Source organism: Nylanderia fulva, unplaced genomic scaffold (assembly GCF_048542155.1).
Source record: "Nylanderia fulva isolate GAGA-0341 unplaced genomic scaffold, ASM4854215v1 Scaffold229, whole genome shotgun sequence".
Classification (NCBI taxonomy): Eukaryota; Metazoa; Arthropoda; class Insecta; order Hymenoptera; family Formicidae; genus Nylanderia; species Nylanderia fulva.
Genome location: NW_028190292.1, coordinates 50691 through 68136, shown reverse-complemented (window position 1 = coordinate 68136; position 17446 = coordinate 50691). Strand labels below are relative to the sequence as shown.

Here is a 17446-nt window from a genome sequence, read left to right as displayed (position 1 = left end):
ATTTAAAAAAATTGTTTATTTTTTTAACATAATTAACAGCGAACGTTAAATTATAAAAAGATTTATAGGAAACTTAAATATAATATACAAAAACTGTATTTGCTAAAAAATAAACAGTGATAAAGTAATAAATATATAATATAATTAAAAAGAGAAGAATATGCTTAACGATTTAAAATTTAAGCGATAAAATTTAATCTACGTAAAGAAGCTGAAATCATCTAAATAAATTTTATCATTAATTTCCTCGATAATTATATTTATACCGTTGAATTCTAAATCAGTTAATGATATTTTAATAATTTATTTATGAATATTTATATTATATTGTTCTACATACATTAACAATGGAATAATAAATAATTGCAATATTTATGCAATATAATATGCAACACAATGTGCAATATAATTGATAATGCAATATAACTAATATGTAAAAAATATAAATTTAAATGTAAAAGATGTTCTCAAAATTTCAATAAAATTGCCGTGAAATAATTATAAATTTATAGACTTCTTAGAAGACTCGATATATAGTCACGACATATTACGCGCGTTAAATATACATTATGGATCATTACTTGAAACCTGCTCTTTTCATCTGTGATATATCTATCTTTATCTTTTAATTTTAAAATCTTGATTTAATAATTATCTAGCCTTTTCAGGGATCACGTTATCACGTTTTTTTGATACACTATACCCTAGTAGCACAATCGCATTGGGGCAAAATTGGCAAGCAATAAATAATCAATTTTAATTTTATTATTTGAATTTTATTATTGGGTATAAACTAATTTTCTATATTGGTCTAATATTGTAAGGTGTCCGCTCTTTCTTTTTTAGCTAATATTGTATTCTGATATTGGACCAATAAATTATTTTTATTTTTAAACAATATTGACAAATAATAAATATCCAATTTTTAATATTGGATTTGAACTAATTTTCTATATTGCTCCAATATTGTAAAGTGTACGCTCTTTCTTTTTTAGCTAATATTGTATACTAATATTGGATCAATAAATTAATTTTATTTTTAAACGATATTATATAGCAAGCAGTAAACGTGCAATTTTTTGTTGCCTATATATTAATTTCTTATATTAAAACAATATTGTATTCTAAATTTAGACTAATAAAAAAAGATAATTCAGAACTGGTGTAACCAGTTCAATAACTATAAAGACCGTGTTCCAAAATTTACTCCTACAGAATAGACGCAGATTAATGAATAATATAGCCACTTTGGCTAACGCTTTATATAATTCCCATGATTAAACTTGAATACGAAATAGATATCTTGTTACGCGTCACATAGCAGTAAATTAAGAAACTAACGATTACAAATATTGCATTGCAATATTGGCAACATATTTTCATTTAGTTTATTACCAATATTGAAGTCATCATGGACACAGCAATATTGGCAATGCATGTACATTTATTTCATTATCAATGTTGGAGTCATCATGGACACAGCAATATTGGCAATACATGTACATTTATTTCATAACCAATTTTGGAGTCATCATGGACACAGCAATATTGGCAACACATGTACATTTATTTCATAACCAATTTTGGAGTCATCATGGGCACAGCAGTATTGGCAGTATATACCATGTTAAAAATAACCAACATTACCTTTGCATTGGGAAATATTGGACCAAGAAATTCCCAATTTTGCTAATATTTATTTGGCCAATGTAACATATAACCATTGTGTTGTGCTACTAGGGTATATTTAATTAAACTTTCTAACTTAATGCTATTTTAATTGCTTATATCGATTGTATCACATTGAAAGAAAATTATGTTACTGCTATAATTGCACATAATTAAATACTCTAAGATAGGTAAGCAATAATGAAAGTTTCATGCAGAATAAATTTTAATATTTAATTAAATATATAAATATTATTAAAAATTATAACACAGCTACATATGTATAATTAATTTTATGTATATTGCTAAAAAGAGATGATAATATAAATATAATTAATTATGAAAAAAATAGAACAAGAAAGAGTGAGAGAGAGAGAGGGAGAGGAGATTGATTTGATCTTTATTAGCTTTGCTATTTGTAATACACATATACATACAGTGATAAAGTAATAAATACTATAATAAAATAAAATAGTCATTTTCATTTATTATCACCTTATCGCAATATCACTGTATATAGTTTTTCTACAGTCTTTCAACAAAAATATCTCACTATCTAATAGTGTATCTTATGATAAATTCTTTTAATAACCTATTAAATTGTTCAATTCTCTCACATTGTTTTATTTCTTCAAGCAAAATTTGTTATATAAATTTATTCCATCGTAGAAGACACTTCTCTGCGCGCTTCTTGTTTTACGAAATTGTATCGCTATGTTTGCAGCTTGTCTCGTCTGTCTTATACTGTCTTCACCCACTATTGTCAGCCTACTTTGCATCTGATTAGGCATCATATTATTAATAATTTTGAAAATATATTTACAGACATTAAAATGAACCCTTTCCTTAATAGACATAAACCTTAGTGCTTGCAGTATATCCTACGGGAGTATTCCTGCTACATTGCAAAATAATTCCCATCGCTCTATTTTGTAGTATTTGTAAGCGTTTCATTTGCGTTGCCCAGCTGTTATTAAAGTTGAACAGTATTCAAATGTGGAGCAATAATTGTCTTTTACATCTACTATATATTGACATCGAGTAATCTATTTTATTTAAAAAACTTACTTTTTTACTTTTCTTTTATAATAAGAAATCACCATGTTCCTTAAATCCTAATTTATTATCTATTATCTATAATTATTTCTAAATACTTCATTTTTTTTACTTGTTCAATTTTTATTCCATTTATGCATCTTAATTTAATATTTCCCTTTAGTTCTTTTCTTACATTTCTAACTATCATAAATATTGTTTTTTCCGCATTCATTTTTAATTTTTCTTAACATTCATCCATTTTTCGACAATTGCAAACGCTTCATTCAATTTTCTCTCTAATTTTTTGCTGCTCGTTTTATCTACATTTTAATACTGCATTCATCTCCACCCACATTTACAATATCGTTAATATATATATATATATATATATATATATATATATATTGAATAGCAATGAACCCAGTATCGATCCCTGCGGTACACCATACTCTGTTACGATCATGTCAGACCATTCACCATTGAAACAGACATGTTGCGTTCTATTTTTCAAGTATGATTTAAACCATTCCACACTATATTTTTTAGACCATACTGATTCATTTTCTTTAGCAATCTGTCTCTGTCTATGAAGCTCAACAGAACGGGCCTTCTTTGTTTCTTCCCATAGGGTACTATAATCGATGCCAAAAATTTTTGCAACGTTATTTATAGAACCTCCATTTAAAACTTTACTTACTACATCCTCGTAAATTGATCTATTTTTCTTAAACATTTTTATATATTTTATATTCTTTATTTTCCAATTTAGTTGGCAATCTGTCTTTGTCTATAGTCTCAAACGCTCGTTTGGGATCCACAAATATTACTCCTACAATTCTACCTTCACTAATTAAGATTTTCCATTCATCCATGATGATTTGTATTGCTTCCTCAGATGAGTGATGCTTTCTGAATCTTGATTGGTGCTCTGTTATGAAATTATTAGCCTCCACATAAGCTTCAATTTGCTTCTTTACCACTAACTCTAAAACTTTTTCTATTGTTGGCAAAATATTGATTGACCTATATTCACTGCCTTTTTGGCTTATTCATCTTTGGTATAGGTATAATCATAGACGTTTTTCAGCTATTCGAACAGTCTCCTAATTTGAGGTATTTATTTATTACAACTCTAAGCTCTTCTTTTATTACCAGGAATAATATCTTTAATGTTTTGCTTGTTATCCCTTCCTCTGTATCTTTTCTTTTTGGTAGTCTCGTAACTATTTTTTCCAATTCCTCAATATCAACTTCCTCAAAATTCTTTAGATGTCGCTCATTCTCCTCTATAAGTTCATTTCCCAAAGAACATATATAAAGAAAAGCGCAAGCTCCGTGTTAAACGATGGAAACATGCAAACGACGCGATCCTAGTGGCCTGGCACTGGTACTACAGATTTTCTATTATGGCTCCGTTCCGTAAACTACATATGCGCGCGTAATCTATAATACATGTTAGGGCCTATCCAAACAAACTTGCATAATCGCATAAACGATAGCCCCTTACGTGTATCATACATGAATTATATGATACGTAACATGTATTATAGATGAATGCGCGCATATGTAGTTTACGAAATACAGCTTTACACACGCATATATATAGTGTTATTTTCTACAATAAATGAATAGGGAAAATATACAAAAAGAACAAATTTATTAATGTTGCAGAAAATATACTTTTATTTAAAACATTTTGTAACGGTTCACCTTTCCCGACGCCGCGGATCGGCTCGCCGGTTCCAGGATTCGGGAGAAAGGGGAAGATTCAGACTCGCTTATTCCTTATTAACAATGCTTTGGTTTATTCAAAAAGAAACAAGTAAACAAAATGTTCGTTGGCATAAAGCCTGAATAGAGAAACTTATTGACTACCCGGTATAAACAAAATACGGAGGCGTATAGCCTGTAGCGGTGTCCGGAAAAGATTTACAAATTACCCGGTATAACTTAGAGATACGGTGTGCGGAGGCGTACAGCCTGTAGCAGGAAGAAACCGGAAACCGGGAAACCCGGCGTAATGACGAGAAACCCGTCACCCGGTGTATAGCAAGAAGAGACCGGAAACCGGGAAACCCGGCGTAACAACGAGAAACCCGTTGCCCGGCGTGTAGCAGGAAGAGACCGGAAACCGGGAAACCCGGCGTAATGACGAGAAACCCGTCACCCAGTGTATAGCAGGAAGAGACCGGAAACCGGGAAACCCGGCGTAACAACGAGAAACCCGTTGCCCGATGTATAGCAGGAAGAGACCGGAAACCGGGAAACCCGGCGTAATGACGAGAAACCCGTCACCCGGTGTATAGCAGGAAGAGACCGGAAACCGGGAAACCCGGCGTAACAACGAGAAACCCGTTGCCCGATACTAAAGGTAGGAGGCCAGAAACCGAGAAACCCGGCGTAACAACGAGAAGCCCGTTGCCTGGCTAGGAGGTCCGGAACAGGACTGGTGCCGGCTCATCCGTCGAGCCGGCTTATATACCCTGCCGGCGGTTCCCCCACTCTACATCGAGGTTGTGGTTGGGGTAACGCCGGCGTCGTAGTGGGGCGCCTTTGGAGGTTGTAGTGGGGCGCCCCTGGAGTAGGGTGACCCGTGTATCGCTTATGTTTTTGCGTCTAGGGGCGCCTTAGGCGCCATAGCCTCAAGTGGCGGGCGGGTGATCGGCCCGCGAGGCGTTAGTAACGGCCACGCCGTTACAATTTTAATTTCAAAATACAGAAGTAAATTAGCATAATTATTGATTTTGAACAAAAACGCTGAAAAAGCAGTAATACACCTTTTTTACATTTTTTCATAAAGATATTTTATACATTGTTTTGTAAAAAATAAAACAAACTGAGATAAACAAAAATTTACAAAAATATTTGATATTGTAAATATTAAAAATTATAAATACAATCATCAAAAACCAAAAATAAACTAAAATTAAACAAAACAATTATTCGTTTCATCTCCAAACGTAAAACAATATTGATACATTTTAATACGTAAAATTAAAATTATGATAATAAAATAAAACACTTATTAATTAAGAGATAGAATTACTTGTGATAATAAATTAGTATTATAAATAATAACACATAATAAAACTTTGAAAAAGAAAACTGATATTGAACTAAGTCTTTGTAAACCAAGCATATTAAAAAGAAACTAAAAATGCAAGTAAATAAAATACTAAACAAAGAATGAAACATACATCATAACGATTTAAATTGCTTAGTTTTTTTGTAATGGCCCGAAGTTAATTGCACCGATTTCATCTTATTCTTGTCTTTAACATACTTATGTATTAAAAATTGCAAACTATTTTTTACAATTATATTGCCACGCCGATGAGTACTACAAAATTTGCTGTTGTAGTTAAAAAATATATGTTTAAAAGTCAAATCTAAGTTTGATTTATATCCGTTTTCATCACAAAAGTGAAATAATCTATTGTGTACATTTTGTATTAATGTAATCATTTTATCGCTTGGATACGTTAATGAATCTTTTTCGAAATATTCCTTAAAAACTGTATATACATGATGCTGTTCTTGTTGTGTACAAAACAAATCAGTTTGACATTTTGAACAATTTGCATCGGGAAGTTTTAGTTTTTTTACAAGATAACCCGTCACGTAAGAAAGAGCTTGAGACGCATCCGTGTTCAATTTTTTTAAATCAGTCCATTGAAGAGTATTATAGTCGTTATTCTCTAATAATTCAGTTTCGTTTTCGTTAAAGTCATTACAATTATCTAAAAACTTTCGAAAATTGTTCAAATTTTCACAGTTATCGTTTTCACAATTGGCAGATTTGGAGACCGGTGCAACAAGATTATTTAATATTACAGATTTTAAGGCTGCTACAAATTTATGACAGGTGGGATTAGAATTTGCAATTCCATGTTGACGAATTTGGCAAAACAGATTTTCTACCGGATCTTGATTTAGATTCCTCATATTTAAATATTTAAAACCGAGAGTTTTTAATTGATGGCACAAATACATCACCGAGCGGATTGTTATCGTCCAACCTTTTATAAAATGATATTGATTTGTGACATCTTTTTCAGTATTTAAATCAAATAATTTCCAGTTAGTTATTTCTGAGAGTAATTTACTGTATAACTAAAAGTGAGGTGAATCGTCTTGCAAACAACATCTGTACTGCTTGCCGTCATCTGGATTAATTGTAGAACCATTTAAGGAGTCGAAAAGATTATCTATAAGTTCTGCAAATTCTGCCGTTTGTATTGATTCAACTGGAAACAATCCGTTAACATTAGAGACGCTAAAAGAATGAATAACTGCAGCAACAGTATGACTTAATTGACGTGCTGCAGTTTTTACCCTCATCTTAACAAAAGAGTCTTGAAAATTAAAATCCTGTTTCTTTAATTTGTAAAGGAGTTTAAAAGGAAAATCTTGTTCAACATCAAAAGCATTTCTAATGTATTTAAATTTAGCTATTTTATTGTCTGCAAATTTAATTTTACAACGGAGTAAGGTGTTTCAAGTGCATTTTAATAAATGAGGCACGTCGTAAATAGTTACTATAGTTTCAGAATTAACGGTAAACGTGTAACAAGTTGGATCTGTTTTATTTTCTGTGCACAATGCAGATAAAGCATTTCTTTGAGTTAAACCTTGATCGCAAACAGTTGCTTTAACTTTTAGTCCAATCCCTTGTAATTGTATAATAACATTTGTTATGATATATTTTAGGTTGTTGCTCGAGATTGTACCACTTGTAAAATAATACGCTATTACTTGTTTCCACGATTTATGCAGACCACGAATCATTAAAATAAGAGCATGATTTGCTGCTCTAGAAGTTCGACCTAACTCACCCAAGTCTTCAAAACCAGAAATTTGTTGTTTATGTGCTTCATAATGAAAACCCGAGCATAATGAAATTTCATCAAAAACTAATGCGCAATAGCGATCCAATTCGTGCATTTCATTTGCTTTTATTTTTAGCTGTTCCAAAAGAAGTTTATTTATACCAGTATCAAAAGGAATTTTTGATAACATATTGTTGTGCCTCGCGTGAGACACAGAAGGGATGTTGCCGGATTAGGAAGTGGACTTCTGAATCGTCGGGGTTTCTCCGTAGATTTTAGTCTTGTTTAATGTAGAATTACTTCTTTATTCAATATTGTTCACGAACGCGCTGCGAGAGAAAGGATCGCGCTGCACGAAAGGATGAGTCACCTTTTGTATTAAACTGACTTTAATATTATAAAACAATTAAAAACGAACACTTTAACAAACTTTTACAATCTTAATTAATTTACAGAGAAAATCGAACTCAAAATCAAAGTGCGGAATAAGCGGCGGTCGTCAACGAATTTTTGCGGTTTTACAGATCTGCGGTTGCGTTATGCGGTTCACGGCGGAAAAGCGATAAGGCCCGGATTTCGGGTGCGAGCTCTCTTTTATGGGTTTCCGAAGAAAACCCACTTTTTCGGGAAGCGCCAATTATTGCGAGCAATTTTAAGTGTGCTCGAGGTGACTCGAGGGCACAGCTCATTATTGGCTGCTGTCAAAATTAACGGAAGACGGCTGGCAGAAAGCATGCGCGCGCGGGTGATCGCGATAATTATTGGTGAAAAGAGGCGCCCGTGGTAAGTCGCGCATGCTCACTGAAACTAATTATTCGGCGGAACGGTTGTGATACCGTTAATTGTTGATATTTTGAGGAATGTTTTTTTGAGACAGATTGATTTATGTCGCTGTGTTTCTCCGCGAAAAACATACAAAAAACGATTTGCTGTAAATATCGATTATTCTAGAATCTTCTAAAATATTATTTGAACAGAATATTTTATTTTATTCCACGGCTAATATTTTCTGATGCGTTTTGAATATATATATATATATATATATATATGTAACGACCTATTAATGGTCGTTATTAAGTGCGCCGGGCCGAACACCTGCCCGACGCTCCTGGCCGACCATCCGCCGGGCGCGTGATCCATCCCCTCCGGCGGGATGCCCAACACGTAAAAGTAAGCACGTGGGAGGACCCGCACCGGTATATAAGCCGGCTCGTCCGAAGAGCCGGCATCAGTCCTGTCCTGAATCCTGATCCTGACACCAAGCCTCTGGGTGTACTCGAGGCTTCCAAGACCAAGATTCCTGACAGTCGACGAAGACGGGTGTACCCTCTTCGCTGCCTGGGAGTTCCCGGCGTTCGACTTCCTTCTCTCCAACCGACGGAGGTGGGTTTAACCCCTTCACTGCCTGGGAGTACCCGGCGTTCGGTTCCTTTCTCTACGACCGACGGAGGTGGGTTTAACCCCTTCGCTGCCTGGGAGTATCCGGCGTTCGGTTCCTTTCTCTACGACCGACGGAGGTGGGTTTAACCCCTTCGCTGCCTGGGAGTGCCCGGCATTCGGTCTCCTGTGTCCGGCCGACGGAGGTGGGTTTGACCCCTTCGCTGCCTGGGGGTACCCGGCATTCGGCTCCTTCTCTCCGGTCGGCAGAGGCGGGCGTGCTCCCTCTGACGCCAGGGTGTACCCGGCATCCGACTTTTCCGCAGCGCGCCGCGCCGCCGCCGCCCGCGGCTCCGCGACCGCGAGATATATCGTCCGTCCGCGCGTTAGGAATAAGTTTGTATATAGACATCAGTGTGATCGTCCGCTAGGTTAAGCATATGTATACATAGTGTAAGTAATTGAATAAACTAATTGTTGAGCTTAATCACGTGTACGCAAGTTTGACCTTCCAATCCCGTCGAATCCTGGTTCCGGCGAGCCGTCCGAGGCTAACCGAAATCCGTACCGTTACATGGCGCCCGAACAGGGACCTGACACACGGTAGGCCTAACTTGCGTAGCACTGAATGAGCAGTGCGTGGGTGCATTCGCTCACCAAAGACCAGGTCCTCCAGGAGCTGGAGCGACGCCACCTTGACTCGACCGCTCCGCTGGACACGCTGAGGAAACGCCTGCGAAGACACATGAGTAAGCATCCAGAAAGCATGCCGGGGACTAGCACACAGCAGAAGCCTGTCAACTTGATCCCACCGACCATTATCATACCAGGGGTCGACCAAATGTCCGACGAGGACGATAGTGGTAGCGAGAACACGGTAGGCCGTCGACCGTCTCGACCCCGCCAGGATCTGCCGGCACTCGACCGAATGAAGACAATGAACCAGATCCGAAAGTGGGGTCACTTCTTCGATGGCAAAGATCCCCTTGCCTTTCTGGAGCGAACGGAGGAACTCCGAGCCAGCTACGATCCCGTCCAGCTAATCACCGGTCTTCCGGAACTACTACGGGGCGACGCCCTACTCTGGTATCGGAACCATAATGAGGAATGGGATACCTGGGAACAATTTACTCAGGCGTTCCGTACCCATTTTCTACCGCCCGGATATCAGCGGCGGATGAGGCGTGAGATACAAGGTCGGCATCAACGACTCGGGGAAACGTTCCAGGCCTATTCAACGGCCGTATTGACCATGATGCGACGAGCCGGCGGATACACAACCCGAGACAAGGTCGAACAAATCTACGAGAATATGGACCCTGAGTACCAGCTATACGTCCCCCTGACCGATCAGACCAGCCTCGGTGACCTGAGCACGAAGGCCGTCCAGTACGAGGCTATCATTCAGAGGCGAAGAGAGCGCAAGGCGGAGAGCCCCGCTCAGCCCAGGGCCACTATAGCCGCCGCCACATATAACCGAGAGGAGTGCTGCTGGCGCTGCAAACAACGGGGACACACTCGCCTAGAGTGCAAACGCCCCCCCAAAAAGTTTTGCTCCCGATGCGGCAAGGACGGGGTACTTACCCGGGATTGTCATCCGCCGTCGGGAAACGCCTGCCCGGACTGGGAACGTAGCGGCCTGTAGGCCGGTCCAGCACGGAATAGAGTACGACCCCAGGCCGCACCTACGCGTACAGATACGTCAAACGGAGGTCCGAGCCCTGTTGGACTCCGGATCCGAAATGTCCTTCATGGACAAAGAAACCGCTCGACAACACCAGATACCGATTCAATCCCTCGGCACAGGCGGGGACACGGTGCGGCTGGCCGACGAGACCACCACAAACATCATCGGCACTGTCCGCCTAAGATTCCGAATCCAAGGGCGGCCCTGTCGCCACAGATTCGCGGTACTGCCTAGACTCAGCAGCCCGATTCTGATAGGCATCGACCTGTGGGCTAAGCTGGGGATCGGCCTGACAACAACTAACACACGCCGGGCCACACAACGAACCACCGCTAACGCCAACATCACCGCCTTGAGCACCGGAGCGACCGATGAGCACACCCGACTGCAAGCCTTCCTAGCCACCGAGTTGCCCCTCTTCGATACCATCCGGGGCCCCACCGACCGGGCCGAGCATCACATCCGCCTGAAACCCGGCCCGCCAATCAAACAGCGATACCGACCACGGAACCCAGGCCATGCAACAGGTGATCGACCAGGAGATTGAGGAAATGCTGAAAGAGGGGGTCATCGAACCCTCCGCTAGCGGATGGAGCTCGCCGGTAGTCATTGTCCGCAAAAAAGACGGAACTCACCGCTTCTGCATCGACTACCGGAAGCTCAACGCGGCATCCAAAAAAGACGCCTACCCGTTACCCCACATCACCGCCACACTCGATAAGCTGCGAGGGGCCCAGTACCTGTCCACCCTCGATCTGAAAAGCGGGTATTGGCAGATTCCTTTGACCCAGGCAAGTCGGCCAGCTACAGCCTTCACCGTACCCGGAAAAGGGCTGTACCAGTTTACGGTTATGCCGTTCGGCCTCCACTCTGCTCCGGCCACGTTCCAGCGGCTCCTCGATACAGTCCTGGGCCCGGATCTGGAGCCCCACGTGTTGGTCTATTTAGACGACATCGTGATCGCCAGCCGTACGTTTGAAGATCACCTCCAACATCTGCGCGAGGTCTTCCGACGCTTGAGGGGTGCCAGACTACGCCTAAATATCGAAAAATGTCACTTCAGCCGAAGCAGCCTCAAGTACCTGGGACATATTATCGACCGACGGGGCATCCAGACCGACCCGGGCAAGGTCAGCGCCATCACGGAGTGGCCCGTCCCCACCACGCTCCGTCGAGTCCGCCAGTTCTTGGGGATGGCCTCGTGGTACCGCAGGTTCATCCCCGAATTCTCCATCGTGGCCGCGCCCCTCACGAACCTCACGAAGAAAAACGCGCGATGGGCCTGGGGAGAACTAGAAGAACGAGCCTTCCGACGGCTCAAGAAGGCTCTAACAACCGCGCCAGTGCTCGCCTGCCCGGACTTTAGTCGCCCCTTCCTCTTACAAACGGACGCCAGCTCACACGGACTAGGGGCCGTCCTCACGCAGGAATTTGAGGAAGGAGAGCGCGTCATCGCTTACGCCAGCCGAACACTTAATCCCGCCGAGCGCAATTACAGTGCCACCGAATTAGAGTGTCTAGCCGTAGTGTGGGGAATCCGGAGAATGCGAGACTACCTGGAGGGGTATCGGTTCACCGTAATCACGGACCACCAGGCGTTAAAGTGGCTACAGCAGCTCGAGGCTCCCACCGGTCGACTAGGCCGCTGGGTATTCGAGCTGCAACAATTCGACTTCGAGATCAAGTACCGTCGGGGGACACAGAACCAAGTAGCCGATGCGCTCTCGCGAGAACCACAGCTCAGCGCCATCATCAACCAACCAACATGTCCCTGGTACAACCGGATACGAGCCCAGGTAGAAGCGGAACCGGAGACCAGTCCAAACTACGAGATTCGCGATGGGCAGCTATATCGCCACGTACTGCACGACCTGGACTTCCGGCACACACCTCCGGGGGAACAATGGAAGAGATGCGTGCCACGCGACCAACGATCCGAAGTCTTGCGGCGGCTGCACGACGAGCCCACAGCGGGACACTTAGGGGTGTCCAAGACCATCGCCCCGGCCGCCCAGTTGTATTATTGGCCCGGTATGTTCCGGGAAATCGCGCGATACGTGCGCCGATGCCCAAATTGCCAGGCGTATAAGGTGTCGCAACGACGACCGGCCGGTCTCCTTCACGCCACCCCCGTCACGGCACCAGGACAGCAGGTCTCCGTAGATCTGGTGGGACCCTTGCCGAGATCCCGACGAGGACACTCCTGGCTCCTTACGGCCCAGGACCGATTCAGCAAATGGCTGGAGCTTATTCCTCTCCGGAAGGCAACGGCGCGACAGTTAGCCGAAGGAATCACCACGCGGGTCATCTATCGTCACGGCTGCCCCGCACAGATACACTCAGACAACGGAACGCAATTCACGTCCAGGGAATTCAAACAACTATTGGCAGAGTTCGGGATAGAGCATCGCACCTCCCCGGTATACGCACCCCATTGCAACCCGGTGGAACGAGCCAATAGAACCATAGAGACCATGCTCGCCCAGTACACCGGAGAACACCACCAGGACTGGAATGGCCACCTGGACGCACTACAGTTCGCCATTAACACCGCCCGCCACGAAGCCACGGGATATACACCAGCATACCTCACTCACGGAAGAGAGCTAGCCCGGCCTCACGTGGCGGACCGATTCGAACCGGACGAGCAAGAACCGGGGCAACGCAGCCGGCAACTACAGGAGGCCTTCGAGCTTGTCCGCGTTCACCTGGCCCGCGCGTTCCAGAAACAGGAGAGGCACTATAATCTCCGACGCCGTGAATGGCGCCCGCAACCAGGAGACCAGGTGTGGAAACGAGACCGACATCTCTCACGGAAGAGCGAGGCGTTCAACGCGAAACTCGCCCCTAAGTTCAGCGGGCCAATGGAAGTTCGCCGCCTCATTTCACCAGTCATCGTAGACCTCCGGGATGCACGCGGCAAGTGGCACCGACACGTACATATCCAGGACCTGAAACCGGCCGAAGCAAGGGAAACAGCCGACCCAAGCGACGAACACGACGCAGGGAGTGACGACGAACGGCCTATCGGGGGGCCATAAACCCCCAAGATAAGTATTAACCGACTATAGCCCTCACTATCCTGGCCAAACCACCGAAAAACTAACGACAAAAAATTGTTTACCGCATTCCAGCGCGCCCCCACCCCGTCGAATGGGGTATATAGGGCAACACGAGCCGCACGATCGGCCTAGTCCTACGATGAGCTCGCCAAGGAACGTGAACGATCTGTTCGGAGACCTCTCCTCATCATCCGACGACAGCGGTGGAGGGTGGAAGCGGCGACCAACCACCGACGCCGACACGAGTCGCACACGTGCCCCGGCCCGGGACGACCATCCAGCGGTCCGACAGGGAGACAAGACGGCGGGCGATCATCCTCGCCACCCCGCCTCCCCCGCGGACGACCCGTCACGGGCCAGGGGTATTAATGGCGTTACGCCGCCAGGCCCGAGCAAACGCGCCGCGCCGATCACCCGCCGCGGCCGGGCAGCAACGGGGGCCTAACATCTCGACCCCCGCAGCCACCGAGTCCCGACCCGGGAACCTTGCCGCCGTCTCCGGCCGATCAGCAACCGCCCGACCATCCGGCCCGCCTACGCTCGGACCCACGTCGACCCACCGCGCGCGCCCACCACCGCCGCACCCGCTAAACACCGCTGCGACACCGCCAGTGCAGGTGACGCTGGGGGATGGCACCGTAGTGGAGGTCCCCTTCCACGCCGCCACGATCAGCCGGAAGTATCGGCTACGTACGGCGACGGAGAAGTGGATCATCCGCTTCGACCGACAGGGTCGACCACGGGCCGTCCACCCCTTGCCTGCCACCCCCCTGTAAAAGGGGAGGGTGATGTAACGACCTATTAACGGTCGTTACTAAGTGCGCCGGGCCGAACACCTGCCCGACGCTCCTGGCCGACCATCCGCCGGGCGCGTGATCCATCCCCTCCGGCGGGATGCCCAACATGTAAAAGTAATCACGTGGGGGGACCCGCACCGGTATATAAGCCGGCTCGTCCGAAGAGCCGGCACCAGTCCTGTCCTGAATCCTGATCCTGACACCAAGCCTCTGGGTGTACTCGAGGCTTCCAAGACCAAGATTCCTGACAGTCGACGAAGATGGGTGTACCCTCTTCGCTGCCTGGGAGTTCCCGGCGTTCGACTTCCTTCTCTCCAACCGACGGAGGTGGGTTTAACCCCTTCACTGCCTGGGAGTACCCGGCGTTCGGTTCCTTTCTCTACGACCGACGGAGGTGGGTTTAACCCCTTCGCTGCCTGGGAGTACCCGGCGTTCGGTTCCTTTCTCTACGACCGACGGAGGTGGGTTTAACCCCTTCGCTGCCTGGGAGTGCCCGGCATTCGGTCTCCTGTGTCCGGCCGACGGAGGTGGGTTTGACCCCTTCGCTGCCTGGGGGTACCCGGCATTCGGCTCCTCTCCGGTCGGCAGAGGCGGGCGTGCCCCCTCTGACGCCAGGGTGTACCCGGCATCCGACTTTTCCGCAGCGCGCCGCGCCGCCGCCCGCGTCTCCGCGACCACGAGATATATCGTCCGTCCGCGCGTTAGGAATAAGTTTGTATATAGACATCAGTGTGATCGTCCGCTAGGTTAAGCATATGTATACATAGTGTAAGTAATTGAATAAACTAATTGTTGAGCTTAATCACGTGTACGCAAGTTTGGCCTTCCGATCCCGTCGAATCCTGGTTCCGGCGAGCCGTCCGAGGCTAACCGAAATCCGTACCGTTACATATATATATATATATATGTATATTGGTATATATAATCTTAACAAGACTCGGCGTATGGTTATTTAAAAAACCTCTGGTAACTTCGTTTCTCTTTTTTGTTCGTTTGACGCGACTCTAGATTTATTCTGACTTTAGCTAATTAACGACTCGTCTGATTACGAGTCGGGAGTTATCCTCGATGTGTCTCGGTAGGTTGGTCTAATTCAACTTGCTCTCTGTTCACTCCCGAGTTCTTACGTGAACTCGGTTTTTCGTTATTGCATTTAGAAGGGGTGCCTGGCGACAGGCACCCGATTGGTGCATAGCTTTTGCATACGCGGCTAGATTTTGAGCTAAGAGCTGATCAAAAGATGAAGCTCTTAGCTTGCGTCTTCGCGGTTTCTGGCGCGCTGCTGCATCAGCGGTCTCCACGCGGATTTTATATCCGTTAACTTGTAATTATAGCCTTTCGGGCTATAACAATATACTTTAAAGTGCGCGAGGATGGCAAATGAAAATATGTCGACAGGTATTTGTAAACACGAGGACTTCTCTTATAAATTGATAAAGCAAAAGCTTTATCTTCTTCTGTCCATCGTCTTCCAGAAACAGGACGATCTACATTACGTAATTGCGACTGAATAAAATGTTTAGTAACTTCATTTAGTTTTGTTTCAATGCAGTGAAAAGTATTATTATCTGACATAGTTTTTGTTTTAAAGAATTTCTTTCATTATGCAATTTCTTTTTAACTTTGCACAGTTGTGCTGTAATTTTTCGATGGATTGAATACATGATACATTTTCGTGGTGACATTGTCTTCAAAGTAACTCCCGCCTGCGTTAAAAATCCAGTTTTTCTTTTTTTTTGTAGGAGGTGTTGAAACATGACATAATTGTAACTCATTTGAAGAATTAATGTCTGTTTTCTCTGTGTGTGTACATTCTTCATTGTCACATATACAAATAGACTTGTTTTTGTTATTGACTGCATTAGTTATGTTCTAGAAGACATAACTTATAATTAACTTTTTTAATTAAAAATTAAAATATTTTTTTTATTAACATACTATAATAATGTCGTAGACGATGAGTGTCCGAGTTGATATATCCTCTTCCTGTCTGTAACATACTTATGTCCTAGAAGACGATGAGTGTCCGCGTTGAGTCTCTTCATAACTTTTTTTTATTTATCTAAAACATACACGTTAATCAATTCCAGGTCGTTGAAAAAAATTTTTTGATAAGTAAACAGTTCATAATAAAACTCAATTACAATTAAACTAATAAACATTTTAATGATAACTAACATAATAAGTATTGATAACCTCTCTTACATTGATAACCTCTATTTTTCTATATTATTTATTATACGTTTAATATGTATAAAAGATACAGTAACTTATTATTTGTACTTACCAATACAAATATTTCTTCGAATTTCCAAAACGATTTGTCTATTCAGTCGAGTCTCTTTTATATAATCGTTGCCGGTTAAAATGTATGTCCGCAGTTTCTCTATAAGGTAATGTCAGATTGGATTGTGTTCACGATTTAAATGTTTGCGCGCGTATACATTTACCCCCAATCTCGCCTGGCCTGGCCGTCATTGGCTGCGAATCTGTTCCTCTCTTCTGAATAGTACCTTTACTCCCGTGATGTAGTCCTCGAGCCAGTTGCGCCATAATATTATAAGGTAAGTAAAGGGTTGTGCGCAACAGGAGGGCATAGACTTTCAAGAGACATATGCCGCTGTAGTGCACTATAATACGATTAGATGCCTACTTACCTTGACTGCTAGATATAATCTCGATCTGGATCACCTCGACGTAGTGACGGCTTTCCTGCATGGAGACCTCGACGAAGAAATTTACATGAGACAACCCGAAGATTTCATAACTAAAGGACAAGAAGAAAAGGTATTCGCAGATTAAGAAAAGCTATATACGATCTAAAACAATGGACTTCGCGCGTTCCAAAGTCGACCAAGGAGTGTACATCAAAAGAGTGCAAAACAGAATGGCCATAATAGCAACATACGTTGACGATCTGCTACTAATAACCAATGACAAAGACCTGAAAATCTCAACAAAGGAAGATTTAAAGAAAAAGTTTCAAAT

The 17446-nt window shown here is 43.4% G+C and overlaps 1 pseudogene; it reads right to left on the bottom strand.

Annotated features, from left to right (window-relative positions):
- Nucleotides 1-15775: 15775 nt before the first annotated feature.
- Nucleotides 15776-17176, bottom strand: LOC146723140 (uncharacterized; annotated as a pseudogene).
- Between the last annotated feature and the right edge of the window lie 270 nt (nucleotides 17177-17446).